Below are 24679 nucleotides of genomic sequence, written 5' to 3' on the forward strand. Positions count from 1 at the left end.
TGAAAAAAATAAAAAAAAATTCACTAAAATGCTTGTGTTACCCTAAATTTTTCATTTTCAAGTGAAAATAGGAAAAAAGCCCCCCGAAATTTGTAACCCCATTTCTTCTGAGTAAGAAAATACCCCAAATGTGGATGTAAAGTGCTTGGCGGGCGAACTACAATGCTCAGAACAGAAGGAGCGCCATTGGGATTTTGAAGAGAAAATGTGTCCGGAATTGAAGGCCACGTGTGTTTACAAAGCCCCCATAGTGCAAGAACAATGGACCCCCCAACATGTGACCCCATTTTGGAAACTACACCCCTAACGTAATGTAATAAGGGGTGCAGTGAGCATTTACGCCCCACAGGTGTCTGACAGATTTTTGGAACAGTGGTCCGTGAAAATGAAAAATTAAATTTTTCATTTGCTCAGCCCACTGTTCCAAAGATCTATCAAAAGCCAGTGGGGTGTAAATACTCACTGCACCCCTTATTAAATTCTGTGAGGGGTGTAGTTTCCAAAATGGGGTCACATGTGGGGGGTCCACTGTTCTGGCACCACGGGAGGCTTTGTAAATGCACATGGCCCCTGACTACCATTCCAAACAAATTCACTCTTCAAAAGCTCAATGGCGTTCCTCCTCTTCTGAGCATTGTAGTTCGACCGCAGGGCACTTGACGTCCACACATGGGGTAATTCCATACTCAGAAGAAATGGGTTTACAAATTTTGGGGGGTATTTTCTGCTATTAACCCTTGCAAAAATGTGAAATTTGGGGGGAAACACACATTTTAATGAAATTTTTTTTTTTACATATGCAAAAGTCGTGATACACCTGTGGGGTATTAAGGCTCACTTTATTCCTTGTTACGTTCCTCAAGGGGTCTAGTTTCCAAAATGGTATGCCATGTGTTTTTTTTTTGCTGTTCTGGCACAATAGGGGTTTCCTAAATGCAACATGCCCCCCAAAAACCATTTCAGAAAAACATACTCTCCAAAATCTCCTTGTTGCTCCTTTGCTTCTGAGCCCTCTACTGCGCCCGCCGAACACTTTGCGTAGACATATGAGATATGTGCTTACTCGAGAGTATGGGCTACTTGGGCTACAAATACAAGTATAAATTTTCTCCTTTTACCCCTTGTAAAAATTCAAAAATTGGGTCTACAAGAACATGCAAGTGTAAAAAATTAAGATTGTGAATTTTCTCCTTCACTTTGCTGCTATTCCTGTGAAACACCTAAAGGGTTAAAACGCTGACTGAATGTCATTTTGAATACTTTGGGGGGAGTTCAGTTTTTATAATGGGGTATTTTATGGGGTATTTCTAATATGAAGACCCTTCAAATCCACTTCAAACCTGAACTGGTCCCTGAAAAATAGTTCTGGTCCCTAAAAGCATTCCAGAGTTATTAATGTTTAAAGTGACAGTGGTCAGATGTTCAAAACGCTCTGGTCCTAAGGTGTATAATGGCCTGGTCCTTAAGGGGTTAATCTCGTGACTGATCATTCCCCTCTCAAATGGATGTGCCAGGCCAAGGACAGGAATGCCAGGGTTACCCGGTCGTTTTGTCCTTACAGAATTTTAAGTTCACGGTTGAACACAGGGCTGGTTGGTTGCTAGGCAATGCCAATGCCCTGTCATGGGTTCACTGTTGTGCATGTGTCCACTCTCTCAGGGTTGAACAAAGGGGGAGGGTATGTGAGAAGGTGACCGGTATGTGTCACCAAAGTTCCTGGCCTTGGTGGAGTAAGAGCTGGTAATTTTCTAGTGCCTGCGCTTAAGTTTGCAGACTGACACTGAAGTCGTAGTATAGCTGCAAAGCTAACCCGGGACGGCTCTTACTGGGAATGGCCAAGTGTTGGGTGGGGGCCATTTCCCACAATCCAGGTCACCTTTTGTTGGCCTTAAAGGCAGCTTGCTCCACCAGCTGGGGGGGGGGGGGGGATTGCGTGTTTGTAGCTTACTCTGTGTGAGTGGTGAGCTGAAGTCCTCCATGTTTTGGCTCTAGTCTGAAAGCTGGTGAGTAACCTGCCTGGAAGTCTGGAAAAGACTTAATTATTGCCGCACGGTATGGACTCTGGTGTGAACCAACACCTAACAAACGCAGGTGTACATTGTTTTCTTTTTCTGCACTAAGACTGTTTTCTTATTGCCAAGTGTGAATAAAACACGGAACTTTGATTTGAAAACCGCACTGCAACCGCACCTGTCTACAAGAGCGAGTCATCACAATAGTTAATATGGACATATGTCCATCAGGTGTAGTCATTGAACAAAAAGTTGGTGTGGGGACAAATAAGAATCTTAGTTTACACTTGATAATCCAGAAAAAGGTTTTTAAAAAAAAAAAAAAAAATTGGAAAATGGTGTTATTTTGTGTCCTTGAGACAGGGACATGCACAGATATTTTGGATGGAAGGGGCTCTAGAAAAAAAGGGCACTTTACTGTATGTAGAATGCCTGTACTGTGGCTGAAAGGTCCAGAAAGAGGATTTGTGCTGCTCTATGGGCTCTGTGCAGCCCAAACAGCTATAGGGGAACATTTTCATTATTGCCATATTTGCATAAGATTGCTGCGTTTTTACCCCAATTTTACAGCAATTTGTAAATTTCAGCAAAATGCAGTAATATACCTGTCAATAGCGCATCAAAGGACGGGTGCAAAAAAATGACAGGGGCTCAAGCCAACTTTTATGTCTGTGTGTGCAAATGCCTGCCTTGAGGGTCCATCTATTGAAATTAAAATCCTGAGACATCTTCATTCATCAAGTGACTGTGGCTATTCCATGCACAGAAAATAGCCTGGTTTGCCGCTGTGCAAGAAAAACATTTAAGAGAGCATGGTGCACTGGCGTACATTTTTTCTAATGATCAGGGAGGTGTTCAGGTTGTTACATTCATACCTAACATACATACCTTGCTTGGCTCCAACACAGCTTCAGTCCTCTTTGCGGTGAACCTGGCAATTTCTTTCTTGGCAGCGGAGTGAGGAATATCCGCTTGTCAGTGAGTGTGAAATTTGCTTCCTGTTCCCTGTGTCCCTATACTGTTCTGACCTTCTATGGCCTGACTTGATTGCTGACTTTGCTTCTGCCTGCTGACTTTGTACTTTGCTGGTTGGGGTTAGATCCAGGTCTGCACTGATCCCCCACACCCTGGCATGACACCCATAAATGTAAACTGATGGCATGTAGCTAGGCTTGCAATGACTAAGAACACATGTAAGAAATATGAAACATCTAAGCAATTTCTGGGACTTGTTATTCTGATTGCTTTTTTAATATCATAAAATAAATGTTAATATGTTAACCCCCTTAAGAAAATGTGCCATAAATGTATGGTGCTGCGCATATTAATATAACGCACAGCTCCGTACATTTACAGCGATGGGTTACGTGTTAACCGCATCTCCAGACATTACAACTCCCATCATGCACAGACAGCCAAATAACATGCTGAGAGCTATAGTTGTGTGCATCCAGCTGTTACATAGTCACATAGGTACATGCTTAGAACGGTTGGAAAAAGGAATTGAAGGGAAGGGGTGTGATTGTATATTTCTGCATGGGCATTACTGTTATTTTGCACTTGAAATGTATCTAACCCTGTTTTGAAGCCGACAACGGTTCCTGAGGTAGATTGTTCCATAAATGCACAGTTCTTATCGTAAAGAAGGCTTGTCACCCCTGGTGATTACACCAGACAGAGGGAGTGCCCCCCTTGTACTTTGAGAGGGTTTAACCTGGAACAGTTTTTCTCTATATTTTTTGTAAGGGCCATTTATATACCTATATAAGATGATCATATCCCCCTTAAATTTCTCATCTCTTTTTTCTCATAGCTAAGATGTTCCATGCCCTTTATTAGTTTGGTTGCATGTCTCTGTACCCTTTCCAGCTCTATAACATCCCTTTTATGAACTGTAGCCCAAAACAGAACAACATGTTACAGCTGAGTCTGTACAAATGCTTTATAAAGCGGTAGTATTATGTCCCTGTACCTTGAGTCCATGCCTCTTTTGATACATGACAATATCCTACTGGCCTTAGTAGCAGCTGCCTAACATTGCATGCTGTTCTGTAGTCTATGATCTACAAGTACACCCAGATACTTTTCTTCTATTGACTATTCCAGTTTAAAGCCACCTATGACAAATGATATATGTAGGTTATCAGTATTCAGATGTATAATTTTACATTTATCCACATTGAACCTCATTTACAAGTGGATGCCCAGACACTTAGTCTATCCAAGTCATCTTGTAACCTATACACATCCTCTATAGACTGTACCATGCTACAAAGCTTGGTGTCATCTGCAAAGATAGAAACAGAGCTGTTAATCCTCTACATCAATAATAAATTTAAACAAGAGCGGGCCCAGTACAGAACCTTGGGGTACCCCACTAATAAACGGGAACCAAACAGAGTATGACTCATTGACCACCACTCTGTGGGTACGGTCCTCAAAGGGGTACTCCGGTGGAAAAAATTGTTTTTAAATCAACTGGTGCCAGAAAATTAAACAGATTTGTAAATTACTTCTATTTACAAATCTTAATCCCAATACTTTTTAGCTGCTGTATACTACTGAGGAAGTTCTTTTCTGTCTGACCACAGTGCTCTCTGCTGACACCTCTGTTCATGTCAGGAACTATCGGGAGTAGGAAAAAAGGCAGAAAATAAATTATAAAATAAATGAACTTCCTCTGGAGCATACAACAGCTGTTAAGTACTGGAAGGATTAACATTTTTAAATAGAAGTAATTTACAAACTTTCCGGCACCAGTTGATTTGAAAAAAAAAAAAAAAAATGGTTTACATCTTTAAGGCTGTTTTCAATCCAGTTACAAACTAAAATTTCCAAACCCAAAGGTACACCTGTCAAACCGTAATGTAGGTGACCTTAGGTGAGCTCAGGGAGGACAGAAACCTCCCGTGCAGTATCATTAACCATCACTTTATGGAATGGGAAGAAAGTACAAAACAAATACAACATTGTTCCTGCTGCTTTAGACATTGCCTTAAAGCTGGGTAACTGTATAAATGCATTATATTGCATCTATATTTCAAAGTTGATTTCATACAGTAGTGGGTGGAAGAACCACCATGGACTGGCAGTATAAAATAAGTTAACCAATACACACCCAACAGAGAATTCCCAAAGACGTTTGAGGTCTTTTTCTCTCTTGAACCCCTCAAACTCACTATGTAAATCATTGATATTTGGGCCTCATTGCTCTGCTTGGGCTCCAAGCCAACAGGCTGATCACATAAAATATCATTTGTGTTTAAAAATTCCAGTAATTGACATGCACCAGCTTTTTCCAAGAACTTTGCCAAGACCTGTAAAACTGAGACTTGCTTAGCTCTACCCACAGCACCCTAAGAAAAACCTGTTTAAAGGAGCAGTTTATGTTAACAGATGAGTGTGACCCCTCTATCCCAAAGTGAATGTTTATTTTTAATATATCTTTACTATTCATATTGGGTATATTTTATACAGTGCAAATAAACTTCACTCTGAAAGTATGTTAAGGGTTTCTCACTGTCGGCTCATTAGTTTCAATCCCTCTTTCCAGATGCCATTCTTTCCTATATACTAAGGCTATAATCTGAGCAGGCTACAAATCTACAAATATAGAAATGTTAAGGAATCCTATGTAATAGTTATTTTAGCGTCGCAACTTGTAAATTCATGAACTTCTGTGATAAATGTTGATATTTTTATCCCAAGTGTCTTTCAAATGTATTAAAATGTTGCTCTTATTTGTGAATTTCAAGCTAAGTGGGGATGTCTAACATTTTAAGTAGAGGGGTTGGACAAAATAATTAAACTACTCCTATTTGGACATAGTCAAGTTGAACTTTTCTTGACACACCTGTCATGAACGGTTTACTTGCCATATGTTTATTTGTTTTAGGGTTTTAATATGTCAGATCAGAGTTCCGAAGGAGAATGATTGTTAGTGCATGCCTGGTAGGAGCGTCTGTGATCCAGGTTGCTGAGTTCATGGTTATGTCAAGGTCTACAGTTTTCTTAATCACACCCCAGTATGTAAAAACTGGCAAAACATCTAGAAACATACAAACAGATGTAGCTGTAGTTGAAAGTCAAAGTTTAGTATAAGGGACAGAGGGGCACTTTGTCAAATTGTAGCCAAAAATTACAAAACTATGGCCCCTCGTATTACTGTAGAGTTAAATGCAAGTGTAAAACCATCAGGTGTGTGCTGCATAAAGATTATATCCATGGCAAAGCTGCTATAGCCAAACCTTTGTTGACACCAGGAGACGCCAAACAGCATGAATCGTAACCACAATACAAGGCAAAGAATATGTTTTGGTCTGATGAGTCTAGTTTCAATGTTCTCACAACTTCTGGTCTTATCTGGAGATCATTGGATGAAGCCTACAATATGGACTGCTTTAAACACACTGCCAAGCAAAGGTGGGTTTCCTGTATGGTTTGAAGTGCAATATTATGGCAATCTTCAGGGGGCAAGAAAAAAAAAATCATTTTTAGGCAATCACTAAAAGTAGACTACATTTTAAAGTGAGTACTCAGGTCGAAATTTTTATTTATTTATTTATTTTAAATCAACTGGTGCGAGAAAGTTAAACAGATTTGTAAATGACTTCTATTAAAAAATCTTTACCCTTACAGTTCTTTTTAGCAGCTGTATGCTACAGAGGAAATTCTTTTCTTTTTGAATTTCTTTTTTGTCTTGTCCACAGTGCTCTCTGCTGACACTGTGTCAGGAACTGTCCAGAGCAGCATAGGCTTGCAATGGCGATTTTCTCCTCTTCTGGACAGTTCCTGATACGGGCATCAGGTGTCAGCAGAGAGCACTGTGGACAAGACAAAAAAGAAATTCAAAAAGAAAATAATTTCCTCTGTAGCATACAGCTGCTAAAATGTACTAGAAGGGTAAAGATTTTTTAATAGAAGTAATTTACAAATCTGTTTAACTTTCTGGCACCAGTTGATTAAAAAAAAAATTATAATAATTTTTCTACCAGAGTACCCCTTTAATATAGACAAACTCAGGAGGGTATGGTCACTAAAGCTGGAGTGGATTGACCCAGCACCTGCAGCTCCTGAGTGTCCAGAGCTCAGTATGTGATGCCTGGCCAGATGCAATCATTACAGCAGAACTATGAACATACAGCATTAAATCATGGGTGTGGAAATTTTATAAAAAACTACTTGTCCAAGGGACTAAAATGGAGCAAAATCTACTTGTCCCTCATGACGATCCACTTGTCCAGGCCAATTTTCGCTTTTACGCTCTAATTTTTTCCTCCTCGCCCTATAATAGCCATAACTACCTACTTTAAGGATAACTTTTAATTTTTCAATAACATTCTCTGAACCAAAAAATAATAATATATATATATATATATATATATATATATATATATATATATATATATTTATATATATATATATATATATATATTTTAAGGGAAGTGAAATTGAAATAGTAAAAGATAATTTTGCAGATGTAGTGGTTTTCTTTTCTACGCCATTTACCTTGTGGTCAGATAACATGTTAGTTTTATACTTTAGGCCGCCTGATTACAGCAATACCAGATTTATATAGTTTACGTCATGTTTTACTAATTCTGAACTTTTTCAAATTTTTTTAATTGCCATTTTTTAACCCCTGTAGCTTTATTTTTTTTCCGCATACCAGGCTGTATGAGGGCTCATTTTTTGCGCCATAATCTGTTTTTTGTATTAGTACCATTTTGGTATTGATCTGACTTTTTTATCGCTTTTTAACTTTTTTTTCTGGGATATTATAAAAATTGCAAATCTGTGGTTTGGTATTTTTTTACATTTACCGTACGGGATACATAATGTTATATTTTCATAGGCTGTACAATTACGCACGAAGTGATACCAAATATGTTTATTTTTATTATGTTTGCATGTTTTTATATAGGAAAAGGGGGTGATTTGAACTTTTAACACGGAAGGGATTAATGCAGCGGTCTTCAAACTGTGGCCCTCCAGGTGTTGCAAAACTACAACTCCCAGCATGCCCGGACAGCCAACGGCTGTCCTGGCATGCTGGAAATTGTAGTTTTGTAACATCTGGAGGGGCAGAGTTTGAAGAACACTGCGTTAATGTGTGTCTTTCAAACTTTTATTAAAAATTTTTTTTTTTTTTACACTTTATTACACTTATGAGGAATCATTAGATTCCTCATACAGATGAATAGAGTTCTATTGAACTCTATTAATCTGTGTGCTCTGTGATCCATTGATAGAGCCTAGTCCAGCCAGGCTCTATCAATGACAGAGCGGGACAGCAAGGAACAGAGGTAAGCCCTCCGGCTACCTCCATAGTGGATCGCCCCCCTGCGATCGCGCTGCGGGGGGGCGATCCACCCCACAAGCCCACCAGGGAGCATTCACATGTCCCTTTAGACGCCGCTGTCAGCTTTGACAGCGGCGATCTAAAGGGTTAATAGCCAGCCGCGGCGATCGCCGCATGCTGGCTATTATCGGCGGCCCCAGGCTACTGAGAACAGCCGGGGGCTGCAGAGTATGGAGCGGGCAGGAATCCCGAGCATGCTCCATACTCCCCTATGAGCGTCGCAAGCATCTCCCCGTGCAGACGCGCCTCCTCCCCTCAGCTCTCCGAAGCTACAGCTGGGGGAGTGAAGGCAGAGGACGCAGGTCTGCACAGGGAGCAAGAAGCCACGCCCCCTCATCTCCCCCCGCACGTCTGCAGAGCAGGGGAGAGAAGACAAATACACAGCTTCTCATCTCCCCTGCTCTGCTTCGGAGGACACAGGCTGCAGAGTATGGAGCGGGCAGAAGTCGGGAGCCCGCTCCATACAGACTGCAGATCGCCGCCGCCGCACTTGTCAGGTCCGGCCCTGATTGCCCGAAGCCGGGCTAAGGGCCGGACAAATTCACCTGCCCGGCGCCCAAAACTGCTAGTCCCGGGCGTCAGGCGATAGGAATTCCACATCCCTGTAATACACTGGTATTTGCACAAGGGACAGCTGCCCACAGTTTTATGGGCTATCAGGGTTGAGAGGGAAGTCTTGATTTACCTTGGATCATGTTTAGCAGTGTGTTCAGCTAGTCACACTGACTAGAAGGATACATGGTATGTAGTCTCCCAACATATACCTTTGATAGAAGGCTGTGACACATATCCCACTGTATGGTTATACAATAAATTGCCCATAGGATCCTATAGTATAAGCATCTATACTGCATGGTATGTTGAATATTGACCTAACAAATTGAGGTCTACTGTTCAATTTTTTTTGTTTAAAATTTTGTTGGTGTGTATGTTCTGTGATAATGTGAAAATGCCTTGATAGATTTGTCTCAAACTTAACATAATACATTTTTAGGGGTACATACACAACCCTATTAAATTGGACTGAAATTGATCAAGCAGCAGAGGATGACTACCCTTTTACTACATTCTAGGTAGACCTAGCAAGCGTAGGTGCTGCTGTGTTGGATCAAGTGTAGGTAATTGACTGTTCATTGGTTCGATCCATAGCTGACAGAGAGTTGAAAGAGTTCATTGGATCAATCCATTATTGTATGGAGTGACTGTGCATTGATTTAGTCCACCATTAGCTAAGAGACAGTTGGGAAGTAGAGAGGGTAACAATGCCTTGAACGAAAAAGGAATTCCATGAACAATTAAAAAAATGTGTGGCAAGGCGAGCTGAGGGATCTGAAAAAAGGTTGTGTAGACAGAATAAATAAAGCCCTTACATGAGCTAGGTTATCATTCATAGGTTTAGATTAAACTCCTAATAATGGACAAACATACTTTATGAACTACACTAACTTTACAGCCACTCTAGCATAGTCAAATAAAAAAAATATCCTAGAATACCCCTATAAATCGTATTGTTTTTTGATTTTTTTTTGCCATATTTTAAGTTTATTTATATTTTTCTCACATTATACAATGCCCTTTGAAGCTCAGGCATGCACTCAGGGCAGGTTGTGTAACTTTTAGGGAACTAATACAGCTTGGGTATGCCTGGACATGCCTAGGGTGGATGATAGATGCTACATGAAAAGGCTATAAAAGCAGTGTGTACACATTACATTGATATTAATTTGTTTGTATTTTCTTGCAACTGTTTCAATTCATAGTGTTGCCTCATGTAGGTTACATTTGCAGTAAGCAAGTTATAGACTTTGTACAATTGGTGACAGCGGAAATATCTTGCCAATGTCACAACAGCCATGATGCATACTCCTACATTTGTGGTGAGTACACCTTTTGGCCTCTTAGATGCAGAATGACTGGACTTGTTAAGAAAGCATATGAATAGAGATGAGCGAACTTACAGTAAATTCGATTCGTCACAAACTTATCGGCTCGGCAGTTGATGACTTTTCCTGCATAAATTAGTCCAGCTTTCAGGTTCTCCCGTGGGCTGGAAAAGGTGGATACAGTCCTAGGAGACTCTTTCCTAGGAATGTATCCACGTTTTCCAGCCCACCGGAGCACCTGAAGGCTGAACTAATATATGCAGGATAAGTCATCAACTGCCGAGCCGAGAAGTTCGTGACGAATCAAATTTACTGTAAGTTCACTCATCTCTACATATGAACTGTACGTCGGTTGTAAGATTTATATCAAGACAAGGCCTGGACTCTTCACATTTGTTGTGAAACATATGCTGTCAACAAGGCTGGTGCAAAGATTTCTGCCACCCTAGTCAAAACCCAGGTTTTGATGCTTCTTCCCCCTTGGCCCCACCCATTGGTTGCACCACTTTTTTTTCACTGCATCCAGACATTCAGACTACTTAAACAAGAAGGTAGTGTGGAGGCACTAAAAAATTATAAGGAGAATAAATTATGTGAAAAACAAATAAAATTGGCAAAAATTGCGATAGAGAGAATTGCCACAGATTGCCAAGTAAAAAGAACCTCAAAATACTCTTCATCTACATAAATGATAAGTAGGGTAAAACTGAAAATGTTGGCCCCCTAAAGAATAATGGTGAAGGAGGATAAGAAAAAAGGCCAATCTACTAAATGCCTTATTCTCTACTGTATTTACACAGGAAGATCCAATGTCGGATGAAATCAGTAGGATAATGTAAATTCTCCAGCAAATCTCATCTGTCTAACAAAGTGCAGCACCACCTTATTTATAATAAAACATTCAAAATAAAAGGCCCAAATGGAATCCATTCCAGAGTTTGTAGGAATTATGTACCATGCTAGACAGACCCTTATTCCTCCAAGATTCTATAATAACAGGGATTGTTCAACAGGACTGGCCCTTTACAAATATTGGGGCCAATAATCAAAATTGGTTGAAAAAGGGATCCTGGAAACTATAAGTTTAACATTTGTTGTTGGTAAGATTTTTGAGGATTTTCTAAAATGCTATTGTGTATCTTAATAAAATTTGTTAATAACACAGCAGCAACATACGGTAAGTCTATATGGGATCGGTCCTGTCAGACTAATCTGATCAGCTTGTATGAGGTGGTCAGTTATAGATTGGACCAGGGTGATGCTGTAGATGTTGTACATCTGGACTTTTCTAAGGCATTTGGCACTGTGCAAAATGAAAGGTTAGTACATAAAATGAGGATGCTAGGACTAGGGGGATATATGTAAATAGATTAGCAACTGGCTCAGTGATAGGAGTCAGAGGGTATCTATGGAACTTACTTGAGTCACAGTACCACAGGGATCAGTACTGGGTAAACTAATTTTACATATGTTTATTAATTACCTTGTAGAAGGATTACTGAGTAGAATTTCAATATCTGCAGATGACATTAACCTGGGTAAAGGAGGATAACATAATATTACAGAGGGATCTGGGGAGACTGGAGGCTTGGACACAAACATGGCAAAATTAAATTTGATGTGGAGAAATATAACTCTTTCAATTTTGCACCTAAAAATTCATATCATGGCTTATTTTTTGCGCCACCAATTCTTCTTTCTAATGACATCAGTCATTTTTCCCAAAAATCGATGGCGAAACGGGGAAAAAAGTAATTGTGCAACAAAATTTAAGAAAAAATGCCATTTTGTAACTTTTGGGGGCTTCCGTTTCTACGTAGTACATTTTTCGGTAAAAACCTTCTCTTTATTCTATTTATTAAAATGATACCCTACTTATACAGGTTTGATTTTGTCATACTTCTGAAAAAAATCATAACTACATGCAGGAAAAAATATATACGTTTAAAATTGTCATCTTCTGACCACTATAACTTTTTTATTTTTCTGCGTATGGGGTGGTGTGAGGGCTCATTTTTTGCGGCATGATCTGACGTTTTTAGTGGTACCATTTTTGTATTGATCGGAATTTTTGATCACTTTTTATTCATTTTTTCATGATATAAAAAGTGACCAAAAATACACTATTTTGAACTTTGGAATTTTTTTGCGTGTACGCCGTTGACCGCGCGGTTTAATTAACAATATATTTTTATTATTTGAACATTTCTGCATTTCTGGAGATACCACACATGTTTATTTTTATTTACACAGTTTTTTTTTTGTTTTTTTTTAAAGGGGGGTGATTCAAACTTTCATTAGGAAAGAGGTTAAATGATCTTTATTAGCTTTTTTTTGCAGTGTTATAGCTCCCATAGGGGGCTATAAGGGTGCGTTCACACGGAGTAATTCAAGAGGAATTTACTCGAGTAATTCCTCTTGAATTCTCCGCTATAAGCTAATGCACATCTCCTCTGCCCATTGACTTTAATGTTATTTCTGCTGGCCTGTTCACACTGCGCAAATTCTGCTAGCAGAATTCTGACGCTGAATTCCGTTCCACTTGAAGAAAGTTCATTCTTCAAGCGGAATCCGCTAGCAGAAATCAATTGAAGTCAATGGTAGAAAAAAAATTTCCACCCGACATCGTTTTCGCGTGGAATTCGAGCGCAATTTGCATGGAAATAACTGAAAAACCCTTCACTTCTTTCTCCCTCATGTCCGCGCGCAATTCCGCGCAAATTTTGCACAAAAAAATTATATTTTTTCCGCCCGTAAATTTTTCAGCGAGAATTACTCTTCATTTACTCCGTGTGAACGCACCCTAACACTGCACACACTTATCTTTTACATTGATCAATGGTTTCTATATAGGAAACCATTGATCAATGATTCTGTCGCTTGACTGCTCATGCCTGGATCTCAGGCACTGAGCAGTCATTCGGCGATCGGACAGCGAGGCGGAAGGTAGGGGCCCTCCTGCTGTCATGTAAGCTGTTCGGGATGCTGCAATTTCACCACGGTGATCCCGAACAGCTCCCTGAGCTAATCAGCAATATCTTACTTTCACTTTAGATGTCTAAAGGGTTAATAGCGCGCGGCACCACGATCAGTGTCACGCGCTATTAGCCATGGGTCCCGACCGTTGTTAGAGGCCGGGCCCGACCCGCTATGACGCTTATAGAAAGGGAGTGGGCGGAGGGCGTGTAGGTACGCCCTCCGTCCCCAACAGGATACCCTAAAAAATGTTTAAAAAGCGATCAGAAAATGCCATCAAAACAAAGATGGTACTGATAAAAAAATTAGCCCTAACACATTCCCATATATACGAAAAAATAAATAAGTTATAAGGATCAGAAGAGGACAATTTTAAATATGCAAATTTTTTTACAAAAAGTTATATTTTCTTAAAAGCAGTAAAACAAAATAAAACCTATATTATTCGGGTATCGTTGTAATCCTATGGACCTACAGAAAAAAGAAAACGTCTTTTTTTACCTAAAATTGCACTGCGTAGAAGCAGAAGCCACCAAAAGTTAAAAAATGGTGTTTTGTTTTTTCAATTTTGCCTCACAAATATATATACTTTCGCTGGAAATTTTGTGGTGAAATGATTGAATTAATTACTTAGTAAAATTGGTGATGCAAAATAAAAAAAACTCATATAGGTTTTTAAGTGGAAAATTTTAAGTGTTATGATTTTTAGAAGCTGAGGGGGGAAAAACTAAAGTGCAAAAGTGAAAAAACCTTAGGGTTAAAAAAAAATTTTAAGCACATCCAGTACAACTGGGACATCTGAAGCACTACTAAAAGTAGTGGCTCTGCTACTTGGAATGCAGCTTTAATATATAAAGTATTGTTTTTCATTTGTGACTTGAAGAATACCTCTCATTAAGAATGTTTTTCTTAATCCCAACCTGTTCTATAACTAGCCCTAACCCCCTCCCTGCCTTTATAAAAAAAAAAAAATTACCTTTAAAAATGATTTCCCATTCCCTCTGTTACCTCTGCTGGCTGGAGGAAGTGGGCACTAAAGCCTGCTGGGAGCCCACTTCCGCCCTCTCCTCATTTATGCTGCACTCCCTATTGGGAGCGCACATAGGTGTGCAGCCAATCACACGGGTGGCTGCTCCGGGGTCTCCTCCTCCCTGTTTAGCACTGCATGTGCCATCCAGGGAGGAGGAGTATAGGAGCAGTCATCAGACCTTCCGTGCTGCGCAGCTGAGACCCGGGACCAAAAAAAGGAGGAGGAGGTTGGCGGGGTGATATGCTAATTAGGCACCTGGCACGTAGCTCCACATAGACAGGCAGAGAGCGAGCTGCGCTCGTAACCTTGTCCAGATGTCATTTCCTGACTTTGGATTTCTGCCCAGCAGGCAGGAGTCCAAAGTCTGTGCACGTGAGGGGGAAGAAATGTGGTCTGGACAAACTTTATTTTTTTTTTATGACATTAAATTTAGAAACATTTTTTTCCCACGTGCACATTACATTAACCCCTTAACGACAATGGACGTAAATGTACATCATAGTGCCGTGGTATTTAACACACCATGGCGTACATTTACGCTCCGTCATGACTGTGAGCACCGGACCGATGCTCGCGTCATGCGCGGTAGGTGCCGGCTACTATCAGCAACCAGGGACCCCCAGTAATGACGGATATCCGCAATCGCGCGGATGTCCACCATTAACCCCTCAGATGCCGTCATCAATACAGATCACGGCATCTGCGGCAGTGAGGTACTTTAAATGGATGATTGGATCTCCCGCAGCGCTGCCGCTGTCCCCTCCATCTGGCTCCGGCTGTCTCCTGGGGTCTTCTGAGATCGGGCAAACCAGAGCAGAAGATCACTGAAAACACTGATCAGTGCTATGCCCTATGCATTACACTGAACAGTATTAGCAATCAAAGGATTTCTATAGATAGTCCCCTATGGGAACTATTAAAGTGTAAAAATGAATGTAAAAAAAGTTTTAAAAAAAAGTTTAAAAATTTTTTAAAATCCTCTATGCCAATAAAAAATATCAAATGTCCTTTTTTTTCATTTTACCCCCATAAAGTGTAAAAAAAAAAAATTAATACACATATTTAGTATCGCCGCATGCGTAAATGTCCGAACTATTAAAATACAATGTTACTGATCCTGTACGGTGAACGGCGTGAACGTAGAAAAAAGAAAACGCAAGATTGCTGTTTTTTTGTCACATTTTATTTAAAATAAAAAAATAAAAAAAATTAATAAAAGTTTTATATACACATATGTAGTATCAATAAAAAGATCATGGCGCAAAAATTGAGCCCTCATACCGCTGCTTATACAAAAAAATTAAAAAGTTATAGGTCATCAAAATAGAAGGATTTTAAACATACTAATTTGGTTAAAAAGTTTGCGCAAGAATAATAGGAAAGTATATAATCATGGGTATCATTTTAATCGTATTGACGCACAGAATAAAGAACACATGTAATTTTTACCGTAAACTGTACGTTGTAAAAACAAAACCTTCCAAAATTTGCTAAATTGCTGTTTTCTTTTTAATTTCCCCACACAAATAGTATTTTTTTGGTTGCGCCATACATTTTATGGTATAATGAGTGCTGTCATTACGCAGCACAACTGGTCGCACAAAAAACAAGCCCTCATACTAGTCTGTGGATGAAAATATAAAAGTTATGATTTTTAGAAGACGAGGAGGAAAAAATGAAAATGCTAAAATAAAATTGGCCTCGTCCTTAAGGTCAAAATGGGTTTGGTCCATAAGGGGTTAAAAAGAATTGACCACTCCCTAAGAATTTGGTTCCAGGACAAAAAGTGGCATATAAACCACTTGACCTATTTACATAAAACTTTGACACACAAATCCGTTTTTTACTGCTCTAGTGCTACAATGTTGTATAGAGTCTACTCATCTCCAGAGTGGACAGTTAATTAAAAAAATGAATAGCCTAGTTACTTTACTCAATTTCTTGGCTCAGTCATTGAGTTTAGTTATTTCTTCAACCCACTGTCTATGTGACTATATAGATCTACAGATCTACTACAGAGGTAGAAAAAAGGGAATTCCTAAAGACTAGCAGTACAATATATGATCTACCATTATGTGCCTATCCAATAGCAGCAGTATGGAAACATTCCTCTGACTAAAGACAAGTTAGTCAAATTTATGTCTAAAAATAAAACTAAAAACAGTACAGTGGTCCCTCAAGATACGATGGTAATCCGTTCCAAATGAACCATCGTTTCTTGAAACCATCGTATGTTGAGGGATCCGTGCAATGTTAAATATAGGACGTTATACTCACCTGTCCCCGTCGTCACCGCTGCCCTGGATGTCACCGTCCATCGCTGTCGCCGCATCCCTGTCTCTGTTGCCTGGGATCGTCGTTCCTCATCGCTGACATTACAGCACTACGCACGCCGCTCCTATTGGATGACGGGGCGGCGTGCGCGGCAACGTGATGACGACGATGGAGAGCGACGGCGATGCAGGGGATCACGAAGATGACGACCTGGAGCGCCGCGGACAGGCAAGTAACCGCACCGTAAGCGGCTATCCGGCAGCAGCTGAAGCAGTCTATAGCCATTTATAGCCATTTATGCGATGACCCTGACATATAAAAGCATCGTATGTTGATGCTGCCTTCAACATGTGATGGCCTCTGAGAGGTCAACGCATGTTAAAACTATCGTATGTCGGGGCCATCGTAGGTCGGGGGGTCACTGTACTGTGGTTGTTATGGGCAACATAATGTTACAAATATGAGCATTTTACTACAAGTTACTAACCTGCTAACTCTATTGCCCCAGCCACTAAAACAGCGTGGGTGTAGCAGACAGGAGCAGAAACTTTTTGGGTGTTGGAAAAGCTACTCTTATCAATAATAGAAGTAGTAGTGACAAGTAGTGCTTCACCTCGAGCCATCCTTGACAGTAGTACTCACGAATGATGCACATCAAAAACATGCACAGAAAGCACACATGGCACAGTAGACTAAATAGAAAGCAATATATCAAGCCAATGCATAATAGAAAATAATCGTCCAAATAAGCTAATAAACTAGGAAGCACCAGCCGACGTCAACAGTCAGATGCCAATTAAAAAACAGCATGAATCCATTCTTTCAGACAAGCCCCAAACGTGCTGCCAGCAATACTAAAATCATAAGACAGGAGATGATGATATGGCGGGTATCAATTATTCTTTTTTAACACAGTTTTTCATTTAAACAGTTACAAAAATCTGCACCAATGTGATCCATCTTAAACCTTGTTTCTCTCCGAAGGACACAAAATGATGGCTGGGAGCAGGGATGGTGCCTCCTATCCCGTCATCCTATCTCCACCTCCTATCTCCACCTCATATACTGACCTCCTAACTCAACCTCCTATCCCATCCTCCTATCTCGACCTCCTATCTCACCCTCCTATCCCAACCTCCTATCCCATCCTCCTATCTCGACCTCCTATCCCGACCTCCTATCTCAACCTATTATCCCGTCCTCCTATCCCGACCTCCTATCTCCACCTCCTATCTCGACCTCCTATCCCGTCCTCTTATCCCATCCCGTCCTCATATCTCGACCTCCTAACTCGACCTCTTATCCTGACCTCATATCCCGTCCTCCTATCCCATCCTCCTATCTCGACCTCCTATCCCGACCTCCTATCGCGTCCTCCTTTCCCATCCCGTCCTCATATCTCGACCTCCTATCCTGTCCTCAAATCCCGACCTCCTAACTCAACCTCCTATCCCGACCTCATATCCTGACCCGTAATATGTGCACCAGGTATTGAAATATCTCCAGCCGTACAGAAGTTATGTGGGAACATACATTTCCCATTGATTTTCATGGGACTTAAAAAAAAAAACCCGACCCTCACAAATGGGGGTGGTTAAGGGTTAAATTAACTATCCTATCTTTTAAGTGGACATATAAGTAACATGTGACCAAGTATTATCGAAATATCTCCAGCTGTTTTGAAGTTATGCAGCAACATATTTCCCATAGAGTTGTATGGGACTTTAAACATAAACCCCGCCCCTGGCAAATGGGGGTGAGTAAGGGTTAAATTACCTATCCTATGTTTGTTGTTGACATATAAGTAACATGTGTGCCTAGTTTCATGTTAAAGGGGTAGTCCAGTGGTGAAAAACTTATCCCCTATCCTAAGGATAGGGGATAAGTTTGAGATCGCGGGGGGTCCGACCGCTGGGGCCCCCTGCGATCTCTCTGTACGGGGCCCCGGCTCTCCGCCGAGATAGCGGGTGTCGACCCCCCGCACGAGGCGGCGGCCGACACGCCCCCTCAATACATCTCTATGGCAGAGCCGGAGATTGCCGAAGGCAGCGCTTCGGCTCTGCCATAGAGTTGTATTGAGGGGGCGTGTCGGCCGCCGCCTCGTGCGGAGGTCGACACGCCCCCTTCCAGCGGGCTGTCGGGGCTCCGTACAGGAGATCGCGGGGGGCCCCAGGGGTCGGACCCCCCGCGATCTGCAACTTATCCCCTATCCTTAGGATAGGGGATAAGTTGCTCACCACTGAATCACCACTGGACTACTCCTTTAATATCTTTAGCCGTTTGGATGTTTTTGTGGAACATACATACATACACACACACACACACATTGGGGGGTATTTATCAATTTTGCCTGTTGACAGTTTCTCTTTACCATTTTTTTTTCACTTTGGTTTTCGTGGACATGCACCAAATTTATCATTTGGTGCAAGTCGTTAGTAATTTTGGCTCAAATGTTGAAATCAGCTGTTCACAGCACCTTTTACACAGAACTTACCACCACAGAGGACAGTGTAGAGCAGCCATTTCGGAGTCCCTCCTGCAGTATATCAGCAAGCGATGTGTATATCAGCAGCAGCTGTTGGCTGTCCGGGCATGCTGGGAGTTGTAGTTTTGCAACATCTGGAGGTCCGCAGGTTGGAGACCACTGCTTTAGTGCTTACCTTTCCTGAATCGGTGTGGCCATGTCCAATGTTGACTCAACGTAGGGTGAAGGTTCCTCAGAGACAACTATGTCGCAGGATAGTATTGAGCAGCCCTAGAGGCGTCGCTGCTTTCACAAAAATAAATTTTTTATGTATTTTTACACCTTTACATTTTCTGACATTGGTAAGTGTGTTTTCCATGTGCAAAATTTCTTGGCGGGGATTTGCGCCACAAAAACGGGATTTGCGCCAAAATTGCGCCTAAGATCGATTGGCGCAAATTATGATTTACTGAATAAAGTTAAAATCACACACAGGACCATGGGGGAGATTTATCAAAACCTGTGCAAAGGAAAAGTTGCCCAGTTGCCCATAGCAACCAATCAGCTCGCCACTTTCATTTTTAACAAGGCCTCTGCAAAATGAAAGAAGTGATCTGATTGGTTGCTATGGGCAACTGGGCAACTTTTCCTTTGCACAGGTTTTGATAAATCTCCCTCCATGTGATTTTGAGAAAGTTGTAAAAATGACGGTGGAGAAGAAGCGCCAAACTTTGGCGCAAAAAGACACTGCGCCAAAGTATTGTGCCAAAGTTACGTGAAAAAAAACACATAAATCCTTTGATAAATACCCCCCATTGAGTTTTATATATATATATATATATATATATATATATATATATATATATATAGATAGATAGATTTTGTATTATTGTGCAATGAAGGCTTGCTGCTGCTGTTTGTATAATGCTTTCTCCCACACCAGAATGAATATCTCTGGAACAGTTGCATAAATTGAAGAAACGTTAGAAACAGGGTCACCTGCACTGTCTTCCTGTATATACAGGTTAGTGTCGATGACCATGCTGTCAGATTCCCTTTAAAGGGGTACTCCGCTGCCCCAGTGTTTTGAACATTTTGTAATTTTGTCCGCTTGGAGCAAGTCTCGGGGTCGTGACGTCACGACCACACCCCTCGTGACGTCAAACCCCCTCAATGCTAGTCTATGGGAGGGGGCATGATGGAAGCCATGCCCCCTTCCATAGACTTTCATTGAGGGGGCATGGCGTGATGTCACAAGGGGAATGGCAGTGATGTTACAACCCCCCCCGCCGCCCACTCCCAGCGTTCTAAACGAATGTCAGGTACTGTACATAGATCGCGGGGGTCCCAGCGATCAGACATCTTATCCCCCCCCCCCAGATGTCTAAGGGTGGAGTATCCCTTTAAGTCTAAGTTAAAGGAGTACTCCGGTGGAATACATTTTTTTTAATCAACTGGTGCCAGAAAGTTAAACAGATTTGTAAATTACTTCTATTTAAAAATTGTACTCCTTCCAGTACTTATCAACTGCTGTATGCTCCACAGAAAGTGCTTTTCTGCCTGACCACAGTGCTCTCTGCTGACACCTCTGTCCATTTTAGGAACTGTCCAGAGTAAGAGCAAATCCCCATAGCAAACCTCTCCTGCTCTGGGGATTTGCTGCTACATGGACATAGGTGTCAGCAGAGAGCACTGTGGTCAGACAGAAAAATAATTTAAAAAAAGAAAAGAACTTTCTCTGGAGCATACAGCAGCTGATAAGTACTGGAAGGACTAAGATTTTTAACTCCTTGGGGACGGAGCCCATTATAACCCTAAGGACGGGAGCATTTTTTGCAATTCTGACCACTGTCACTTTAAGCATTAATGACTCTGGAATGCTTTTAATTTTCATTCTGATTCCGAGATAGTTTTTTCATGACATATTCTACTTTATGTCAGTGGTAAATTTTTGTCGATACATGCACCATTTCTTGGTGAAAAATTCCAAAATTTTATGAAAAAATAGAAAATTTAGCATTTTTCTAACTTTGAAGCTCTCTGCTTGTAAGGAAAACAGACATTCCAAATAAATTATATATTGATTCACATATACAATATGTCTACTTTATGTTTGCATCATAAAGTTGACATGTTTTTACTTTTGGAAGACATCAGAGGGCTTCAAAGTTCAGAAGCAATATTCCAATTTTTCACAAATTTAGCAAAATCTGAATTTTTCAGGGACCAGTTGTTTTGAAGTGGATTTGAAGGGTCTTCATATTAGAAATACCCCATAAATTACCCCATTATAAAAACTGCACCCCTCAAAGTATTCAAAATGACATTCAAAAAGTTTGTTAACCCTTTAGGTGTTTCACAGGAATAGCAGCAAAGTGAAGGAGAATATTCGAAATCTTCATTTTTTACACTCGCATGTTCTTGTAGACCCCGTTTTTGAATTTTTACAAGGGGTAAAAGGAGAAAAAGCCCCCAAAATTTGTAACCCAATTTCTCTCAAGTAAGGAAATACCTCATATGTGTATGTCAAGTGTTCGGCGGGCGCAGTAGAGGGCTCAGAAGGGAAGGAGCAACAATGGGATTTTGGAGAGTGAATTTTGCTGAAATGGTTTTTGGGGGGCATGTCACATTTAGGAAGCCCCTATGGTGCCAGAACAGCAAAAAAAAACAAACACATGGCATACCATTTTGGAAACTACACCCCTCAAGGCACGTAACAAGGGGTACAGTGAGCTTTAACACCCCACAGGTGTTTGACGACTTTTCGTTAAATTCGGATGTGTAAATGAAAAGAAAATGTTTTCACTAAAGTGCATTTTTTTCCCCAAAATTTACCATTTCTACAAAGGGTAATGGGAGAAAAATCCCCCCAAAATTTGTAACGCAATTTCTCCCGAGTACAGAGATACCCCATATGTGGCCCTAAACTGTTGCCTTGAAATACGACAGGGCTCTGAAGTGAGAGAGCACCATGCGCATTTGAGGCCTAAATTAGGAATTTGCAATAGGGGTGGACCCGGTTAAAAGGATGGGGCTTATCTCCTCCAAAACCCTACAGCAGTGTTTCCCAAACAGGGTGCCTCCAGCTGTTGCAGGACTCCCAGCCTGCCAGGACAGTCTATGGCTGTCCGGCAACACTGGGAGTTGTGGTTTTGCAACAGCTGGAGGTGCCGTTTAGGAAACACTGCCGTATGAGACGTTTTTCATTTTTATTGGGGGGGCGACGTGTAAGGGGGTGTATGTGTAGTGTTTTACTTTTTATTATTTGTTAGTGTAGTGTAGTGTTTTTAGGGTACATTCACACAGGTAGGGGTTCACAGTAAGTTTCCTTGAAGGAAATCCACTGTAAACCCGCCCGTGTGAATGTACCCTGTACATTCACATGGGGGGGGGGGGGGGGCGCCCCAAATATTCAGCTGTGGCAAAATGACAACTCCCAGAATGCACTGACAGCTCGTACATGCTGGGAGTTGTAGTTTTACAGCAGCTGTAGGCACACTGGTGGGGAACCACTGAGTTGGAAAACAGACTCTAGCTCAGTGATTCCAACCCATGTGCCTCCAGCTGTTGCAAGACTACAACTCCCAGCATGTACGGTCTGTCAGATCACTCTGGGAGTTGTAGTTTTGCAACAGCTGGAGGCGCACGGGTTGGAATCACTGAGTTAGGAAACAGACTCTAGCTCAGTGTTTCCCAACCAGTGTGCCTACAGCTGTTGCAAAACTACAATTCCCAGCACGGCCAGACAGTCAGGGATGCTGGGCGTGTAGTTCTGCAATATCTGGCCCTTCAGATGTTGCAGATCTACAATTCCCAGCATGCCTGGACAGTCTGGGCATGCTAGGAGTTGTAGTTATCCAACAACTGGGGAAGAACAGTTTGGAGACCGCTAAGTAGTGGCCTCCAAACTGTAGCCCTCCAGATGTTGCAAAACTACAACTCCAAGCATGCCTAGACTGTCCAGGCATGCTGGGAGTTGTAGTTCTGCAACATCTGAAGGGCCAGATATTGCAGAACTACATGCCCAGCATCCCTGACTGTCTGGCCATGCTGGGAGTTGTAGTTTTGCAACATCTGGAGGGCTACAGTTTGGAGACCACCATATAGTGGTCTCCAAACTGTGCCACTTCAGATGTTGCAAAACTACAACTCCCAGCATGCCCAGACAGTCAGTGCATGCTGAAGGTTGTAGTTTTGCAACAGCTGGAGGACCACAGTTTAGGGACCACTACACAGTGGTCTCCAAACTGTGACCCTCCAGATGTTGCAAAACTACAACTCCCAGCATGCCCAGACAGCCTTTGGCTGTGTGGGCATGCTGGGAGTTGTAGTTTTGCAGCTTTTAGAAGGCCACAGTGAAGATCACTTATCGCGATCTTCACTGCAGCCTTCTCCGACGCACTTTCTGTCCGCCGCTCAGATGATGATGCCGCTGCCCGGGATGCCGCCGCCTCTGCCGCCGCAGGTCCGGGTAAGCCGGGCCATGTCCCCTCCCCCCTTGCCGCCCGTGTTCCCCCCGCTCTGTACTGACTTCGATCGGTGGGCAGAGCGGGGGGAAATGAACTATAACGACGCGCCCCCCTCCTGCCATTGGTGGTCAGCCTGACCGACCAATGGCAGGGGATAGGAGGGGGTGGCAACACTGCCACCTCGCTCCTATCCTTTAGGCTGGTTGGAGCTGTCTCTGACAGCTCCGATCATGCTTATTTTCCCGGGAGATCGGGAATCGATTGCCGACATGGGGAGGTCTCAGGACCCCCCTAGGCATTGCCACGGGATGTCTGCTGATAGATATCAGCAGGCATCGCGGTCCAATCTCCACCCGGCGAGGGGCAATTATCGGAAATACGGAGGGCGTATGGATACGCCCTCCGTCCTTAAGTGACGGGAAGCGAGGGCATATGCATACGCCCTCCGTCCCCAAGGAGTTAAATAGAAGTCATTTACAAATCTGTTTAACTTTCTGGCAACAGTTGATTTAAAAAAATAAACTGTGGTAACTTACAGCTTGTTTAACCCCTTAAGAACACAGCCATTTTGGATTTGAGGACACAGCCACATGTAATTTTAGCATTTTTTTCCCCCTCCACTTACAAAATGTACAGTGCAACAAAAAAAGTATTATTTGTGCTCAGGTGCTGGATTCTGCAACATTGCATACATACCTGTATGAAAACCTTAAACTTAGCAGAGGGCAGATCCAATAATAAAAGAATAAAATAAAGGAGGGTTACGCAAAACTACACGTACGCCCTGCCAGTATGGAGCAGGAGCAGCTTTGAGAGAACAACAGGACACTGAATATAGGAATAAACTGACATAATAACTGATATATACATATTAACATACTTACCTGTAACAGCACTACAAAAGAGACACTGACAGATGCTTGTCAGGCATAACATAATGCTACCCCAAGTCCCTGTTATTTAAGAGGCAAAATAAAGTGTCAAATAAATGCAAAGCAAGAACCTGACTACATGACAGACCTTTGGTGACAATGACCTTGTGGGGCAAAATCACCTGTAGACCAAAAATGAGACTCATGTATGTACCTACCTAAAGACTTAATTTTTTTCTGACTATTTTTGGTGCAAAATTGTCGCAATTGCGCCTACCCTATTTTTTGTGCGACTTTCTCTAGCAAGAGCTAGAAAGTCAAATTTTTTTTCCCGCTTA

At 41.7% G+C, this 24679-nt stretch overlaps 1 long non-coding RNA gene across 5 annotated transcripts in view; it reads right to left on the minus strand.

Moving 5' to 3' along the window:
* Nucleotides 1–24679, minus strand: part of LOC130356352 (uncharacterized) — a 291928-nt gene that overhangs the window by 107249 nt on the left and 160000 nt on the right. The window contains exon 4 of one of the 5 annotated variants that reach the window (XR_008888860.1): nt 11740–11790. The exons of the other annotated variants lie outside the window; for them this stretch is intronic. This is a non-coding gene — a long non-coding RNA (uncharacterized LOC130356352). The remainder of the gene's footprint in view (nt 1–11739; nt 11791–24679) is intronic. 5 annotated transcript variants of the gene reach the window in all.

This window comes from Hyla sarda, chromosome 2, assembly GCF_029499605.1.
Source record: "Hyla sarda isolate aHylSar1 chromosome 2, aHylSar1.hap1, whole genome shotgun sequence".
NCBI lineage: Eukaryota > Metazoa > Chordata > Amphibia > Anura > Hylidae > Hyla > Hyla sarda.